Raw genomic sequence first — 16,097 nt, 5'->3', positions numbered from 1 at the left:
ACAAATTTGGAGGACAGTTGCCTGGCATATTTGTTCCTATTCCCATGACTCAGTTTAATATGGAAATTATCAAACAATTTAATTAATATTACATGCAAGCAAAATATTGCTGAAGATCATCCAAACACAGCTGGAACAGAATAAAGACAGGGAACTGTTACAAGTTCAAGCTGGATTTAGAAAAGGCCATGGCACCAGGGGTGTCATTGTTGATGTCAGATGAATCCTGGCTGAGTGCAGAGAATGCCAGAAGAATATATATCTGTATTTTATTAAGTATTCAAGGCATTTGGCTGTGTGAATCACAATCAGCTATAGCTAACATTGAGAATAATAGGAATGCTAGAACATTTAATTATGCTGATAAAAAAAAATCTATGCCTATTCTAAGAATCTGCTGTCCAAACAGAACAAGGGAACACAGCATGGTTTAAAATCAGAAAGGCTTATGTATCAGATTTTAAATTTTTTTATCACATTTTTCTATTAAACTGTAATGATCAGGTTTAAAAAAAGTCAGAAAGGCATGCATCTGAATGTAATTTATTAAGTCTGCACTCTGAACAAACAATTTGTAAATTTGGACTCTATGACCAAGAGCGTAGCCTCAGGATCAAAAGAAGACTAATCAACAACCTAAATTATTCAGATGACACAATCTTGCCTGCTCAAAGTGAGGAGGGCCTAAAATTCTTGCTGCAGAAGATCAAAGAGTACAACATCAATATGGACCACATCCCAACATCAAGAAAACATAGATCCTTACCAGTAGGCAACATCATGATAGATGTGGAAAGGACTAAAACTGTGAATGACTTCTTTGTATCCACAGTCAACACCCTGGTACCAACAGTAAGGAGGCCAGAAAATGTATGGATTTGGACAAGTTCACTGTCAGGAATCTTTCTAAAATACTAAAGAACAATAATGCCAGTTTGAAGACTAAGATGTACCTGATGAATGCAGGTCATGGTCTTTTCAATTACTTGCTATGCATCTGAGAGCTAAAGTAAGGATAAAAGAAGAAGAACTGATGCCTTTGAGTTGTGGTACTGGAGAAGAGTACTGATTATCCCACGGGCCGCCAAAAAGTGAAGAGTTATGTCTTGCGAAAAGTGTAGCCAGAGGACTTGTTGCGGGCAAGGATGGTGAAGCTTCATATATTATATTCTGTACATGTTGGCTTATCAGAGATGATGAGGTTGATACAAGATAGGGCAGGATTCAGATGTGTTACTCTTACGGTTGCTATGGTCATACCCAGCTCACATGGTACTTAACAACAACAACAACAATTACACTATCAGGAGCCAGAGGAAAGAACATGTAATTTTCTTTCTCTCTTTCTCCCTCCACCCCTTTCTCTTCCTTCTCTTTTTTTGTAGTTTTTTCATGCCTGTGCCTGGACACAGGAGGAACTGAGGAAAATTTTATCACATCACTTAATAAATTACATCAGCAAAAAAGCAGGCAAAGGCCATATCTTAGATTATTCCATTTACTAGAAATATACAGAATTGACAAGTCCATAGATAGAAAGTATGTGGTCACCAGGGACTAAGGGGATGGCTGGGTGGTGTGAGGTCTCCTTTTTGAGCTGATGAAAATGTTCTGGAGCTACTCAGAGGGGATGGCTGCTCAGCACAATACATGTAGTTCAGGCCATGCAACTGTACATTTTAAAATCATTAAAGTGGCCAATCTCCAGCAATTAAAATAAAACAAACAATATGCCACAAAACAACACAACTGCAGACCAGACTGTAAAACATCAGCCACCACTTATTACATGTTAGTCATCATGTACCCCTTTTTTCACATTCCTGCCCCACCCTCAGCACAATGCTCCCTATATGGCTGTGCAAATCAGTGCTAGAAACAAGTCACCTGCTCACTTCCCAAGTCTCCTCAGCACTCAGTCAGTCTATATCCCAGACTTGTAAGTCACAAAGAAACAACATTCTAAACCCCACTACTCCTTCACACAAGTGTTGGGAGTCAGAGGCCCTGCTCGTCTGTCACATCTGTGCCTGCTCGGGCTATTCTGAGACAGTGGTCTCCATGGTCACCCCATCAGAACATGTCAAGACGCGCAGTGAAGCTCTCCTCTGCTCAGAGTCCACTCAGGAGCCTGCTTCAGTATCACCTGCTGAGGGTGTTTCCTGAGTGAATGTGCCCAGCAGAGGAAGATGAGAAAAAAGGGGAGAAAGCCTGAAGACTGGAGGCTTCGCAGAGAAGAGCTAAGAAAAGGCTACAGTAGAAGGAAATCACCTTGATCAGTCAGGAGCCCTGGAATGTGCAACGCTGGAAACCACCAGTCTAGCAAGAAACCTTCCCTCCCAGAACGGCCACGCTCCCAGAGAGAAGCCCTCAGAACTGAACCCTCACTGAATTTCCCACTATTCTAGAGCCAGGTGTCTCCTATTTATTTTTAGTACCCCACTGTCAGATGTTTTCAGAGAGAACGCCTCCCCCTCACAACTACTGCTTTTCCATGCAGTTAATTACACTCCAAATGACAACTATTTGAAAATCCCAAGACAGTTAAGTGTTACAGAAACACTCCATGCTGAAAGCTGAGTTCAGTAGCTGTGTGGTGGAGACATTCTGCTCTGACCAGAGGCAGGTGTGCCCACGAGATGAGAGCCCCTGGCTGGTTAAGGGTGCGTGGTAAACATACAAACAAACAAAAGATACCTGGTGAGTTCTTCTTTAATCTTCAAGGGTTCATGTGGGTAGAATTTCACTCTAAAGCACATGGTGTATGGTGAATGAGCTGAAACATCATAAAGAAAACGCATGAGGGAAGCAGCCGAAGACCACGGGCTCAAACACATAAGGGGACAGCAGCCATGAAGCCTAGCCAAGGTGACGGGCACAGGCAGGGAGAGGGCGATTTTCCGGAAGAAGCGGACAATGTGCTCAAGAAAACAAAGCAACAGTGACAATAAAATAAAATAAAAATGCTTGACAGGACGCCCAGAGCTGATGGAGACCACAGACCGCCTGGTCGGCTGCCACAACTTTTCACACCTCAGGTCCCCTTCACCGCTCCATTCTCGCAAGGTCATGGCTCCGATTTGTTCTTCCTCTTCTTCCCAACCTCTTGTGACAGATAAATTGCCCCGAAGTACCACTCAGGGGGTTTTTTGCCTAGCAAGAGAGGTCTTTTGCCTATGAGGAGAAAAAATGTCACTGTACGTGATTGGTTTTCCCAGAATGTTGATGCCTCCTTTCCAGAACGGAGCTTTTCAAAATGCAGTCAGCACCACCTGGATAAACACTAGCACTTCCATTAGCTCCTGGCTTATCTGAGTCAAAATAGCAGTGCACAAGTTGAAACTCTGGTTGAGAGTCATAATTCTGGAGTGTTTTAATTGCATCAAATATCCAGAATGCAATTCTCCTTTCAGAGCACATCAGCTAATGAGATTCTGGGGGGTTTCCTCCTTTCCAGCACACCTTCAGTTATAAGACCAGGTCCTTGCAATATTATCTTAACAAATGTACACAAGTTTAGTAAGATGCATTTTAAAAAACAGTGAAAATACAAAACAAGTAGTTTAAGATCAGGAAATAAGGTGATTTTGATATTACCATTTACACTCCCTCATTTTCTGCCTTTGTGTTAGGATAAATGATTAGGATCAGCTCTGAGTTTACATGTGACGGTGTAATACAGTATCAAATTCTCAAACTTCTGTTTCACAATAAGCAGGGTTTAAATCTTCAGCCAATACTTTAATATCCAAACAAAGTTCTTTATGTAGAAGAATTATCACCACTGAGTACAAGCAGATAATAAAAATAAATAAATCTAGAAAACTTAAAATAATTTGATGGAAAGTATCCAAAACACACGCACATATACAAACCCACCCTCGCACACACATGTACACATGGTCACACATGTAAATGTGCACACATGTACACATGTCCCATGTATGCACGCACAGCACATAAACATGCACGCACACAAAATGCACACGCTCACATACACACACACACACACACACACACACACACACACACACACACACACACTTTCCCACCGAGCAGCTCTTATTTCTCTGCCAGGAACAAGCACAATATTTATATAATCCGGTTACTCCTAACACAGCTCAGTATTCCTTAGATTTAAGAATGAAAACACTTCTGTGGAGTTTTGGGATTAAATTGGCAGCTTTTATACAGCAGAGCATGAGCCCTGATGGTGGAGTGTGTTATATATAGGGCTGCTAATTAAAAAGGTCAGAGGTTCAAATCCAGCTGCTCCCTAGGAGAAAGCTGGGCAATCTCCTCCCAGTAGGCCTGAAAAGCTGATGGAGGTTGTCACGAGTCAGAACTGGAACGATGACAGTGAGTTTGTCTGTTTTCATACATCAAAGAGACAATGAAAACACAAAGCAGTCTCAAATCTTTCATAAAATCCAGAAATTTTGTTTTATCTCAGAATATGTCTTAATACATTCCCCAGGTTTCTTTTAAAAATCACTACCTTTAAATGATTAAAACATACTTGTAGTTATAAAACCTTCAGGTTTATCCTTAATTGTTGCTGTTTTTGCTATGTGCTGTCAAGTTAACTACAACTCATAGCAACCCTATGAACAACAGCTCTGAACCCTGCCCTATCCCAAGCCAACCTCACCAACTCTGACACACGTGACTCCACTGCCACAGTCACTGTGTCAATCCATCTTATCCAGCGTTCTCCTCGCCTGTGAATGACCCTTCACCTTTCCAAGCATGTTGTCCTTCTCTAAATACTGGTCCCTCCTGGCACCACGCTCAAAGTATGTGAGATGGAGTCAAGGTTGCAATGATTGTTAGAAAACACAGAGCAAAAATTATAAATAGCCTTAAAGAGGAAAAGATTTTTCTCTTTATTTTCTCCTCTTTCTTTCATTAAAATCCTCAAAATTAACATATGTTCAAACAGAAGCAATGAATACAGACAGACAGGCAGGCAGAGAGACAGATGCCATCCTCTTTCACTTCCTTTATTTTGTTCTTATTCCTGCCACTTCCTCCTGACTCCAGGCCTAAACTCTTCAATCACTTTTATCCACTTTATCCATATTCTTTCATCATTTTGTGGCATCGTCACAAAAATTTTTCCTTATTCCCCATAAAAGTACTGCAACAAAATGTGGAAATTATCAAATATCATTAATGCTACATGCAAGCAAAATCTTACTGAAGATTATTTAAGGAACAGCTGGAATAGTACACTGACAGAGAACTGCTAGAAATTCGAGCTGGATTCAGAAGAGGCTGTAGAATGAGGAATAGCAACGCTGCTGCCAGATGATCTTAGCTGAAAAGTGGAGAATACCAGAAAGGGGTTTATGTTTTCTTGACTATGCAAAGGCACTTGACTAGGTAGATTATGTAGATCATAACAAATTATGGCTGACATTGAGAAGAACAGGAAATTCAGAACATTTAATCATGCTATGCAAAACCTATACCTAAACCAAGAAACAGTTGGTCTACCACTTCTAGGAACAGAACAAGGGAACACTGTATCATTTTAAAATCAAGACAGATGTGTGTTAGGGCTGTATCCTTTCTCCATACCTACTCAATTTGTATGCTGTGTGGTATCAGAATTGGAGGAAGACTCATCAACAATCTGTGTTATGCAGAGTACAACCTTGCTTGCAGAAGGTAAAATAGACATGAAGCACTTGCTGTGGAAATATAAAAGACTGTAGTCTTCAATATGGATTACATCTCAACATAAATCAAATTAAAACAAAAAACAAAAACAAGAATCCTCATCACCAGACCAATAGGCAACATCAGGATAGATGGAGAAAAGACTGAAGTTGTCAATGACTTCATTTTGAGTGGGTGCATAATCAACATCCATGGTAACAACAACATCAAAGATGTGTTGCATTGGGGAAATCTGCTGTCAAGGACCACTCCAAAGTGCTAACGAACCAGTATGCCAATTTAAAGACTAAGGTGTGCATAATTCAAGATGTGGTCTTTTCAATTTCTTCCTATGCATCTGAAAGTTAGACAATGAATAAAGACGACAAAAGAAGAATCAATGCCTTTGAATTTGGTGCGGCAGAAGAGCACTTGATACCCCATGGACTGCCAAAACAACAAACAAGTATGTCTTGGAATAAATGCAACCCAGGTGCTCCTTAGAGGTAAGGGTGTTGAGACTTTGTCTTACCTACTTTGGGCAAATTGTCAAAAGGGATCAGTCCTAGGAACAAAAGACATCATACTGGGAAAGCTGAAGGGTCAGACAAAGAGAGAGGAGGACCCTCAGGAGATGGATTGGCACAGTGATGTAACTACGGGCTCAAGCATATCAGAGATTGTGAAGACGGTCCAGACTAGGGTGTGAGAGGAAGCTGAACCAACGGTGCCTAACAACACACATATTCAAACATGGAAAGGATTTTTAAAAAATCATTTGCTCTCAAAAAGCCAGGTCTTACCATCCTTTTGCTTTCCTCATTTGTATCTTGGTCACCCTACAAGAGTTGTTAGCTATCACTGCATCAACTAAGACCCATGGCTATCTCTCAAGGACAGTAGAAACACGACATTTACTATCTACGTTGTTGTTATGTGCTGAGTTACTTGTGACTCAAAGTGACCCTATATGCAACTGCTCTGAACTCTGCACTATCCTGAGCCAGCCTCACTGTCTCTGATACACCTACCCCCATTAACCTAGTTAGTGTGTCAATCCATCTCATCCAGGGTCTTCCTCTCCTGCACTGTCCCTCCACCCTTCTGAGTATGATGTGCTTCTCCAAGGACTGGTCCCTCCTGGCCACATGCCCAAAGCTTCAAAACTCTTGCCTCTAAGGAACAGCCTGGTTTCACCCTCTATCTATGTATTTCACCCTTACTATCTATAATAACTTCGTATTTGCTCATATGGATAAGCAGAATTTACACAGCTATTCACTTTTAATGGTCATTCAGATAGATTCCACATTTTTGCAATTCAAATAACCCATTATATAAGTACATTCAGGGAGCTCTGGTGTCCCAATGGGTTGAGCTGTCAACCCAAAGGCACAGTGTCTCCCATGGACAGTGTGCCTTCGGGGTTGCAGCACACCTTCTTGCCACTAGTCCACCAGAGCTTGCATAAATAAAGAATACTTGACAGCAACTAACAACTAGTGACATATGGCAGGCCTGAAACCACCAAAAAAAGGGTATGATCAGGTAGCAGAAAAAAAAAACATAAGGAAGTACTCTTAAGCCTAAAATTTTCTATCCCTTTGCCTCTGAAATTACTACACATCTTTAATAATTTCCCTACTGTGTCTATCTCTCCTATCAACCCTGTTATTTCTCATTCCAAATTGGCAATAAAAGAAAAATAAACTGCTCTGTGTGATTTAAAGAAGCATATAGATCATTTTAGCACTTGAACCTCAAGCAGGATCAGAAGCCTGCTCTGACAAGAAGCTAAAACTCCGTGCCTTGCCCTACAGGATCTAGGAATTCACTCCCAGGACCTAGGAATTCACTCCCAGGTTCTAGCTAAAAATAAAAAGTGTGCTCAAAAAACAAGTGGTTAAGACTAATAAAAGCTCTTCACAGGGTCACAAAACTCTGAAAAGATAGTTTCCCCAAACACTGTTCTAGTTATGGATGACAAGATTCAAGAGACAATAACTATATATGCCTTGTTTAGCAACTTATCTGCAGTGCCAGGTACTTTTTGGCTGAGTGAATGAGTGCTGGATCTTAACTTTGCTGTATAATTTTCATCCCTTAACGTCTCTGACAGTCAAAACATCCTTCTAGGTGGTGTATGGACTCACCACTGTGGTAATTCCTAGGATTTGTACTTTGTCAGGAAAGGCCAGTCTTTGGGAAAAGACATCATGTTGGGGAAGGTAGAGGGTCAGAGATTGAGGGGAAGATCCTCAACAGGAAGGACTGACCCAGGAACAATGGGCTGCAGAATGTCAGGACTTGAGGATGGTGCAGGGAAGGGCAAGGTTCAGAGCTGGTGTTCACAGGGTTGCTACAAGCAATAGTTGACTCGAAGGCACCTAACACCACCACCACCACCACCACCACATGATGAAAACCTCTAGTCCTACTTCTTCATTTCTAGATCCATTCACCAGCAAATGGAACAGATTTCGAGGCTCTGGAGTTGCTTAGAATAGTTGCTTCTAGAAAGAAGATAAATTTATTAGATCAATAAATATTAATAGAGCAATTATTAACTAGTGGATACTATTTTAAGTATTGTGTAAGAAATAGCAGCTGTGAGTAGACAAAAAGTCAGCCCTTGTGGAGTACATACTCAGGTGGTGCAACAGATAGAAAATAAAAACAATTCAGTGAAATGTCCAGGATATTTCTGTTGTTGCCCGCCATCAAACTGGCCCCAGTTCATGGCAGCCTGTGCACAAGAGGATTGGACTGCTGTAACCTGGCAAGTTTTCACTAACTTATTGGGGCCCAGGCCTTTGTCCCCAGTCTATAATCTCCGCAGAAGCCTGTTCCACTTCACAGTGCCATGCAAGCCTCCACCAATAGGCAGGGCTTGTTGTATACAAGGTGCATTGGTCAGGAACTGAGCTCAAGTCTCCCACACAGAATGAAAGCATTCTATCACTGAGCCACCACTGCCCTCATACGTACAAAATTAGAAATCTATTAAGCACCATGTGGAAGAATACAGCGGAAAGGATTTTAAAAGGAAGATAAGACCGTCTCTGCCTCTATTTCCTCCTGTCATCTTAACTCCAACTAAATCCACAAAGGCAAGTGTAATTCCCTTGACTACCTTCCAGAACACCGTATCAGTTAACATCTTAGCCCCTAAACACGAGGAGATGGTGAGAGTCACACAACCTGGAAACATGTTGGCCTGTGCCCCACCAGCAGTGGATGCTGTTTCACCTGTCCACTGGCAGTTTCTCCCTAGGACAAGTCCAAGGTCAGAAGTCCCCTCATAGAGATGTGTCTCTCTTGCTCTTCAAGCTGCTACGTATCTGTCTTCAGTCCAGCTTCAATGTCTCCCACTTCAAGCTACAGCGGAAAGTAGTGAAGTCATCAAGCACAGGGCACAGATGCAGTCGCTGGGACCCTCTGATGAAGTGCTAGTTGTAGGCGGGCAGCACTTGACAGGGAGGGGACCAGACCTGGACAAGAACCCTTCCCCAGCAGTGCCCCTGTGAACACTCTGCTGGATGGACAGTCAGACGCCCCACAGCAGACTTGGGGGCCAGGTTCTGCTACTCATATGGACTCCAGCACTTGTGAAAGAGGCACACGAGCACCCCAGATTCACTAGGGATTGAGCTCTCAAATGTTGAGGGAGATTTCCAAGAGTGACCTTGAGCAGGCATCTAAATTCTCTGTTCCCTCTTCTAGAGGTGGAGCGACATGACTGGGTGCCATCACAGAGGTGCGGGACTGGATCTGAAACAAGAGATGTATGACTAACAGAAGGCTGGCAATCCAGTGCTGCCTTGGAAGAAAGTCCCGGCAATCTATTTTCTAAAACTCAGACATAGAAAACTCTCTGGAGCAGAGCTTGAGTCAACACACAGGATCACCACGAACCACAGGCAACTAATAGCGGCTGGGTTGAAAGCAGTGTCTGGTGGCATCAAGGGGCACTTCCTAAATGTGAACTTCTGTGGGTTTGGGTCTTTTGAGGGTTGGATAATCAGAGTAGGAGGGAGGGAGAGACAGAGGAAGGAGCAAGGCAAGACTAAATTGAACTTAACAATTCAACTCCACAGCTGATGTGCATTTGCTCCACCATCTAGGTGCTACACGTGGAGCAGAGCACAGAGTACAGAGAAGGAAATGATGCAGACCCCACTGTCAACAACTGGCCTGAGACTGTGCCGAACACAGCAGGGCATTGGTCACGGCTGTCCTGTGTTCCTTTACACAGGAGTATCAATTTGGTGCTTTCTTAATATCGAGAATACAGAATAAGGAATAGCTATTTATAAAGCAGAGGCTTTGTCTCCTCCCCACCCCCTTGACACTTTGCCTCGAAATGGGGCTGGGAGCAAGAAATGAGGAGTTGAACAGCTTCCTGGGTGAAAAGAAAGCAAAACCAACTTGCTATTTTCAACCAAGAGGTACAAATACTTAAGTGCTCAGTTGCCAAGAGAAAAGCTAGAGGTTCAAGTTCACCTAGAGGCTCTGAAGACGCCGTGGAGACCAGATCTGCTATAAACATGCAGGATTTCTCAGAGTTCAAACCAATCTCATTGCAACTTGTACTGGTTTTCAACCCACTGCCAGAAGCCCAGGCTGGGTTTAGAAAGGATCGTAGTACTAGAGCTATTGCAACTAAATGCCAGTTGGATCTTAGCTGAAAGCAGGGAATAACAGAGAAATGTCTATCTGTGTTTCATTGATTATGCAAAGGCATTTGACTGTGTGGATCATAACAAACTGTGGCTGACTCTGAGAAGAATGGGAATCCCAGAACATTTGATCGTGCTAATGCGAAACCTATACTTGGACCAGGAGGCAGTCGTCAGAACAGAGCAAGAAAACACTGCATGGTTCAAAATTTGGAAGGGTATATGCTACGGATGTGTCCTGTCTCCATACTCTTTCAACCTATGCAGAACAGATTATCCGGGAGGCTGGGCTGTATGAGGAGAAGTGTGGCATCAGGATTGGTGCGTTATGCAGATGACACAACCCTGCTTGCTGAAACTGAGGAGGACCTGAAGCACTTGCTGCAGAGGGTCAAGGACTGCAGCCTCCAATATGGATTGAGGCTCAATATCAAGAAGACAAAGATTCTCACCACCGGGGCAACTGGCAGCATCAGGATGGATGCTGAAGAGATTGAGATTGTTCACAGCTTTAGTTTGCTTGGCTCCACAGTCAACACTCTTGGCACCAGCAGCCAGGAAATGAAAAGATGTATTGCAATGGGAAAGTCTGCTGTTAAGGACCTCTTCAAAACAGAAGAGCAATGGTGTCATTCTGGAGACTAAAGTGCGCCTGATACAGACCTTGGTCTTTGGAATCATTTGCTATGCATCAGACAGCTGGAGAATAAGTAGGGAGGATAGAAGGAGAATTGATAGCTTTGAGCTGTGATTCTGGAGAAGAGTATTGAGTGTACCACGGACTGCTAAGAAAATGAACAGGTTCATCCAGGAGAGAGTTAAATCAGGTTGCTCCTTGGAGGCAAGGATTCTGAGGCTTCTTCATCCGACATACTCTGGACATGTTGCAAGGAGGGACTAGTCCTTGGAGAAGGACATCATGCTTGGGAGAATGGAGGGACAGTGCAGGATGGGATGACCCTCTATGAGGTGGATTGATTCAGTGATGGGGTAATCGGGGTGGGTGTGTTGAAGACAGCGAGATTGGCACAGGATACAGCCAGGTTTAGGGCTGTTGTACACAGGGTCACTATGAGTTGCAGGTGACTTGATGGCACATAACACCACCACCACCAACAAATACGTATACACACACATGATTTTTTAAAAGAAAGCATCATTTAATTTTTCTTAAAATGCAAAACTGTCTTTTTCTAATCACTGAAAGATGCATGTGAAAATTTTAAAAATAACTTAAGGAATAAAATAGAATTTCAGCATCCTTCTCATACAGTCTGGCCAAAAGCTCTGAAAATGTCCCCCCAAACTTCTTAAAACGGTATCTCAAGGTGAGAGCCTGTGGCTCTAACAGACTGTGGGGGATTCTCCCATCTGGAAGATAGTTCTTTTGCCCCCCTTCCTCTAAGACACTTGTAAAAAAAGAGGATAAATCTGTCAGGCCTGTAGACTCTGCAGGTATATTGAAAAGGGCCTGATGCTACAGACAGGACAGCTAAAGGCCCACAAACAGGAGGCATGCTTCCAAAAACCCTATGTGAGTATTAGAAGCTCCCAGTCTGTTTAGTGCAATTGATCCTTTTTGTTCTTAAACAAAGCACACTCCAGGCTCCCTGTCTTCCTGGGGAGTTTTACAGAGAGAGCACAGCAGGGCACGCTCTCACGTCCTCTCTGTGTAATACACACGGTGATGAATGGATTCATCCGTGCTGCCTTCTACAGAAACGGCTCAGGAGACAAATTCTGCACATGTGCACAGTGAAGCTTGAACACTGAAAAGGCAGGATGCTGCTGAGTGAGCTGTAACTCTCAGTGTGTGCTTAAATGTGCCAGCTAGAGAGAACGAGGCTACCTAACAACTCCCTCTGCAATTAGGAAATGATTATTATTTTTGGACAACAAGTGGCACCATCATCTAAAGTAACGACAGTCCTTCATCACTCTTACTGAAGCAACAAGCATCCTTGAAGCCATTATGCTATACCCTCTCTACTTCCAAAACATAGACTTCTATTTTAATTGTGTCTAATTCCTCCTCTCTTCTCCTAATTCTTCTTTCAGCTTCATCACACACCAGCCAAACACACAGGCAGGCACTCAATGAAGCCACACTGTCAGTTCCTTTTTTAGGGGACATTAGGATGCTGGGTAGTTCTCACATACCCTTGTTCTCTGACTGCCTGTACCTGACCAGGAGAAGGTCTAAAGGGGACGATGATGGACACACATATAATATGAAAGTGACCACCTGGCCAAACTGCTGTGGACATCCTTGATTTGTTCAGCCTTTATTTCTTCATCTGTAGAATGAGAATGCAGGCACTCTGGGGGCCTAGTCCATAGGGAGGCACACTGCTAACCCAAAGTTATGCCTCCCTGGTGGTTCGAATACACCAGCTGTCCTGTAGAAGAAAGATGAATGACATCCTCTGTGCAATTTAGTCTCTAAAAACCCTCTGGAGGATCAGCTATAAGTCAGTTCCATGCAGCAGTGATGAGTTTGAGGAGTTTTTGTGTTTTCATTTTTTAAATAATAATAATAAAATAATTATTTTAGAAGACCAAAGACTGGAGAATTCAATATAAATTATATCACAACACCAAGAAAACAATGGTCCTTACCACTGAGCCAACAAGCAACATAATGATAGATGGACAAAGGATTGAAACTGTCAATAATTTCATCTTACTTAAACCCACAAACAACAACCTTGGCACCAGCACTCAGAAGATAAGGAGATATGTTGCTTTGGTCAGGTCAGCTGTCAGGGACTTCTCTGAAATACTGAAGAGCAAAGATGTCAGTGTGAAGACGAAGGTGTGCCTAATTTAGGTCATGATCTTTTTAATCACTTGTTATACATCTAAGCAAAAGCTGCTCAGTTCAAGTTGCTCTGAAGGAATTGGCAAAACATAAGGCCCATGGAATTAATGAAATACCAATTGATATATTTAAACAAAAAGATGTAGCCCTATATGTGCTCATCAAACTGTGCCAAGAAATCTGGAGGACAACTACCTGGCGGGAAGAGATCTATATTTATTCCCAAAATTAAGGTGATACAACAGATTGTAGAAATTATTGAACAGGATCACAAACAAGCAAAATCCTGCTGATGATTATCCAACAATGACTGGACTAGAAAACTGCCAGAAGTGCAAACTGGTTTAGAAGGGGCTGTGGCACTAGGTATATCATAGCCAATCTCAGATAGACCTTGGCTGAAAAACTGAGAGTACCAGAGGAATGTATATCTAGGTTTGAATTGACTAAGCAAAGGCATTTATTTGTATGGACCACAACAAATTATGGCTAACCTTGAGAAAAATGGGAATCCCAGAACACCTAATTATGATCATGCAAAGCCTTTGGTTGGACCAGGAAAAAGTTGTCAGAATAGAACAAGGAAAAACTGTATGGTTCAAAATCAGGAAAGAAGTGTGTCAGAGATGCATCCTGTCTCCATACCTTTTCTATTTAATTGCAGAACAGATCATTCAGAATGCTGGACTTTATGAGGAGGAATGAGGCATCAGGATTGGAGGAAGCTTCATCATCAAACTCCACTATGCAGATGACACAACCTTGCTCTCAAAACTGAAAAGGAACTGAAGTGTTTGCTGTAGAAGGTCAAAGACTGCTGTATCCGATATGGATTGAAGCTCAACGTCAAGAAAACAGTGATTCTCACCACTGGGCCAATCATGATTGAGATTGCTGATAATTTCAGCTTGCTCACTTCCACAATTAACACCTGTGGCACCAGCAGTCGGGAAATCAGAAGATTTTTTAAATGCATTGGGTAAATCTACGGTCAAGGACTTCTCAAAAGTGCTGAAGAAAAACAATGTCAGTCTATAGACTAAGGCACACCTGATCTAGGACATGGTCTTTGTAATTACTTTCTATGCATCAGAGAGCTGGACAGTGACTAAGGATGATAGAAGGAAAATCAGTGCCTTTGAGTTGTGATGCTGGAGAAGAGTACTGAACATACCATGGACTGCCAAGAAAACAAACACGTCTGTCCCGGAGAGGGTCAGACCAAGTTTCTCCTTGAAGGGAAGGATCTTAAAGCTCTGCCTCACATAATTTGGGCACATAGACAGGAAGGAGCAGTCCTTGGAAGACATCAAACTTGGAAAGGTAGAGGGAGAACAAAAAAGAGAACAACCCCAGATGAGATGGACTGACACCGTAACTAGAGAAATGGGGGTAGGTTAGTGAGATTGGCTCAAGATAGGGCAGAGGTCACAGGTGCTGTTCATAGGGTTACTATGAATCTAGTTAACTGGATGGCACGTAACAACAATGACATCATTTTCTGATACGATGCAATATATACCAGGGGTTTCCTCCTGCAGGAATTTAACACTAGACACTTTGCCCTAGGCCATAGGTGATAGAGAAAAGCAGCTGGTCGGCTGAGCTGGTCACGGCTGAAGTTTGTTGCCCTTGAGAAAGTAAGTATGCTGGCAATGAAGAAGTCTGCAACTGCAATGTATTCAGCAGATGCCTGAGACCCAAGTGCTCAACTTGCAATAATTATTGCTATTCTAAAGTGCAAAGAAACCCCTGATGTGGTTGAAAGAGAGCCCTTCAACTGATTGTGGTGAAGTAGTGAAGAGGGAGAAGTACTTCTCCAGAGGAGTCAGCAGCAACGTGGATTGAGACTTTATTATTCAGTGAATTGAAAAGACATCTAACTAGACACAGAAGAAATGCCTGCATGAAGAGCCATTTGGCAGTGCTGGCATCTAAGGAATAGCTTCTCACCGAGAAGCAGTGAGCTGAGAAGTTGAGGCAGAAAAGTTAGCAAAGGTACATGAAACTGACACAAAAGATGCAGGTGCCTGCTTGCTGCACCCAGACTCAGGGCCAGTGTAAAACAACTAGCAGTGATAACGGTGGCAAGATGGACAGTCAGATGGCAACTACTTCAAAATTTGGCACCGATAAGTTTTTAAACAAAGAAATGACATCCATAAATGAGGCACTATAAATACCTTATCATAAAGGACAAGCTTAAAAAATAGAAAATTTCTGACTTATCAAACACATACCTCATTTAGAATTGCTGTTGTTATGTGTCATGTACAACAGCCCTAAATTTTGTTCTATCCTGTGCCAATCTTATTGTCTTTGGCACAGCTACTCCGATTATCCTAGCCACTGAATCAATACATCTCATTGAGGTTCTTCCTTTCTTGCGCTGTCCCTCCAACTTTGCAAACATGATGTCCCTCTCCATGGACTCATCCTGCCTTAAAACATGTCCAAAGTATGTCAGACAAAGCTTCAGAATCTTTGCCTCCAAGCAGAAGCCTGGTTTAACCCTCTCCAGGATGAACCTATTTGTTTTCTTAGCAGTCCATGGTGCATTCAATATTCTTCTCCTTGCCTCCAAGGAGCAGCCTTGTCTAACCCTCTCTAGGATAAACCTGTTTGTTCTCCTAGCAGTCTATGGTATGTTCAATACTCTTCTCCAGCACCATACCGCAAAGACATCAATTCTCCTTCTATCTTCCCTAGTCATTGTCAAGCTTTCTGATGCACAGCAAGTAATTACCAAGACTATGTGGAGCTGGAGAGAGAATGATCGAGTTTTGCACAATCAATGACTTATTCATAGCAAATACCTTTTTTAAGAGGCATAAACACAGGTTATATACCTGGATTTCACCTGATGGCATGCATAGGAATCAGATCGATTACATATGTGGAAAGAACCGCTGAAGAAGTTCAATATCGGCTGT

General features: G+C 42.5%; 1 pseudogene; it reads right to left on the bottom strand.

Moving 5' to 3' along the window:
* Window positions 1–16,097, bottom strand: part of LOC102865518 — a 193,763-nt pseudogene that overhangs the window by 132,238 nt on the left and 45,428 nt on the right.

This window comes from Elephantulus edwardii, unplaced genomic scaffold, assembly GCF_000299155.1.
Source record: "Elephantulus edwardii isolate Elephantulus edwardi_28Jun2011 unplaced genomic scaffold, EleEdw1.0 scaffold00491, whole genome shotgun sequence".
Classification (NCBI taxonomy): Eukaryota; Metazoa; Chordata; class Mammalia; order Macroscelidea; family Macroscelididae; genus Elephantulus; species Elephantulus edwardii.
Note: the sequence above shows the minus strand (reverse complement) of the source record. Positions and strands in the feature narration are given on the sequence as shown.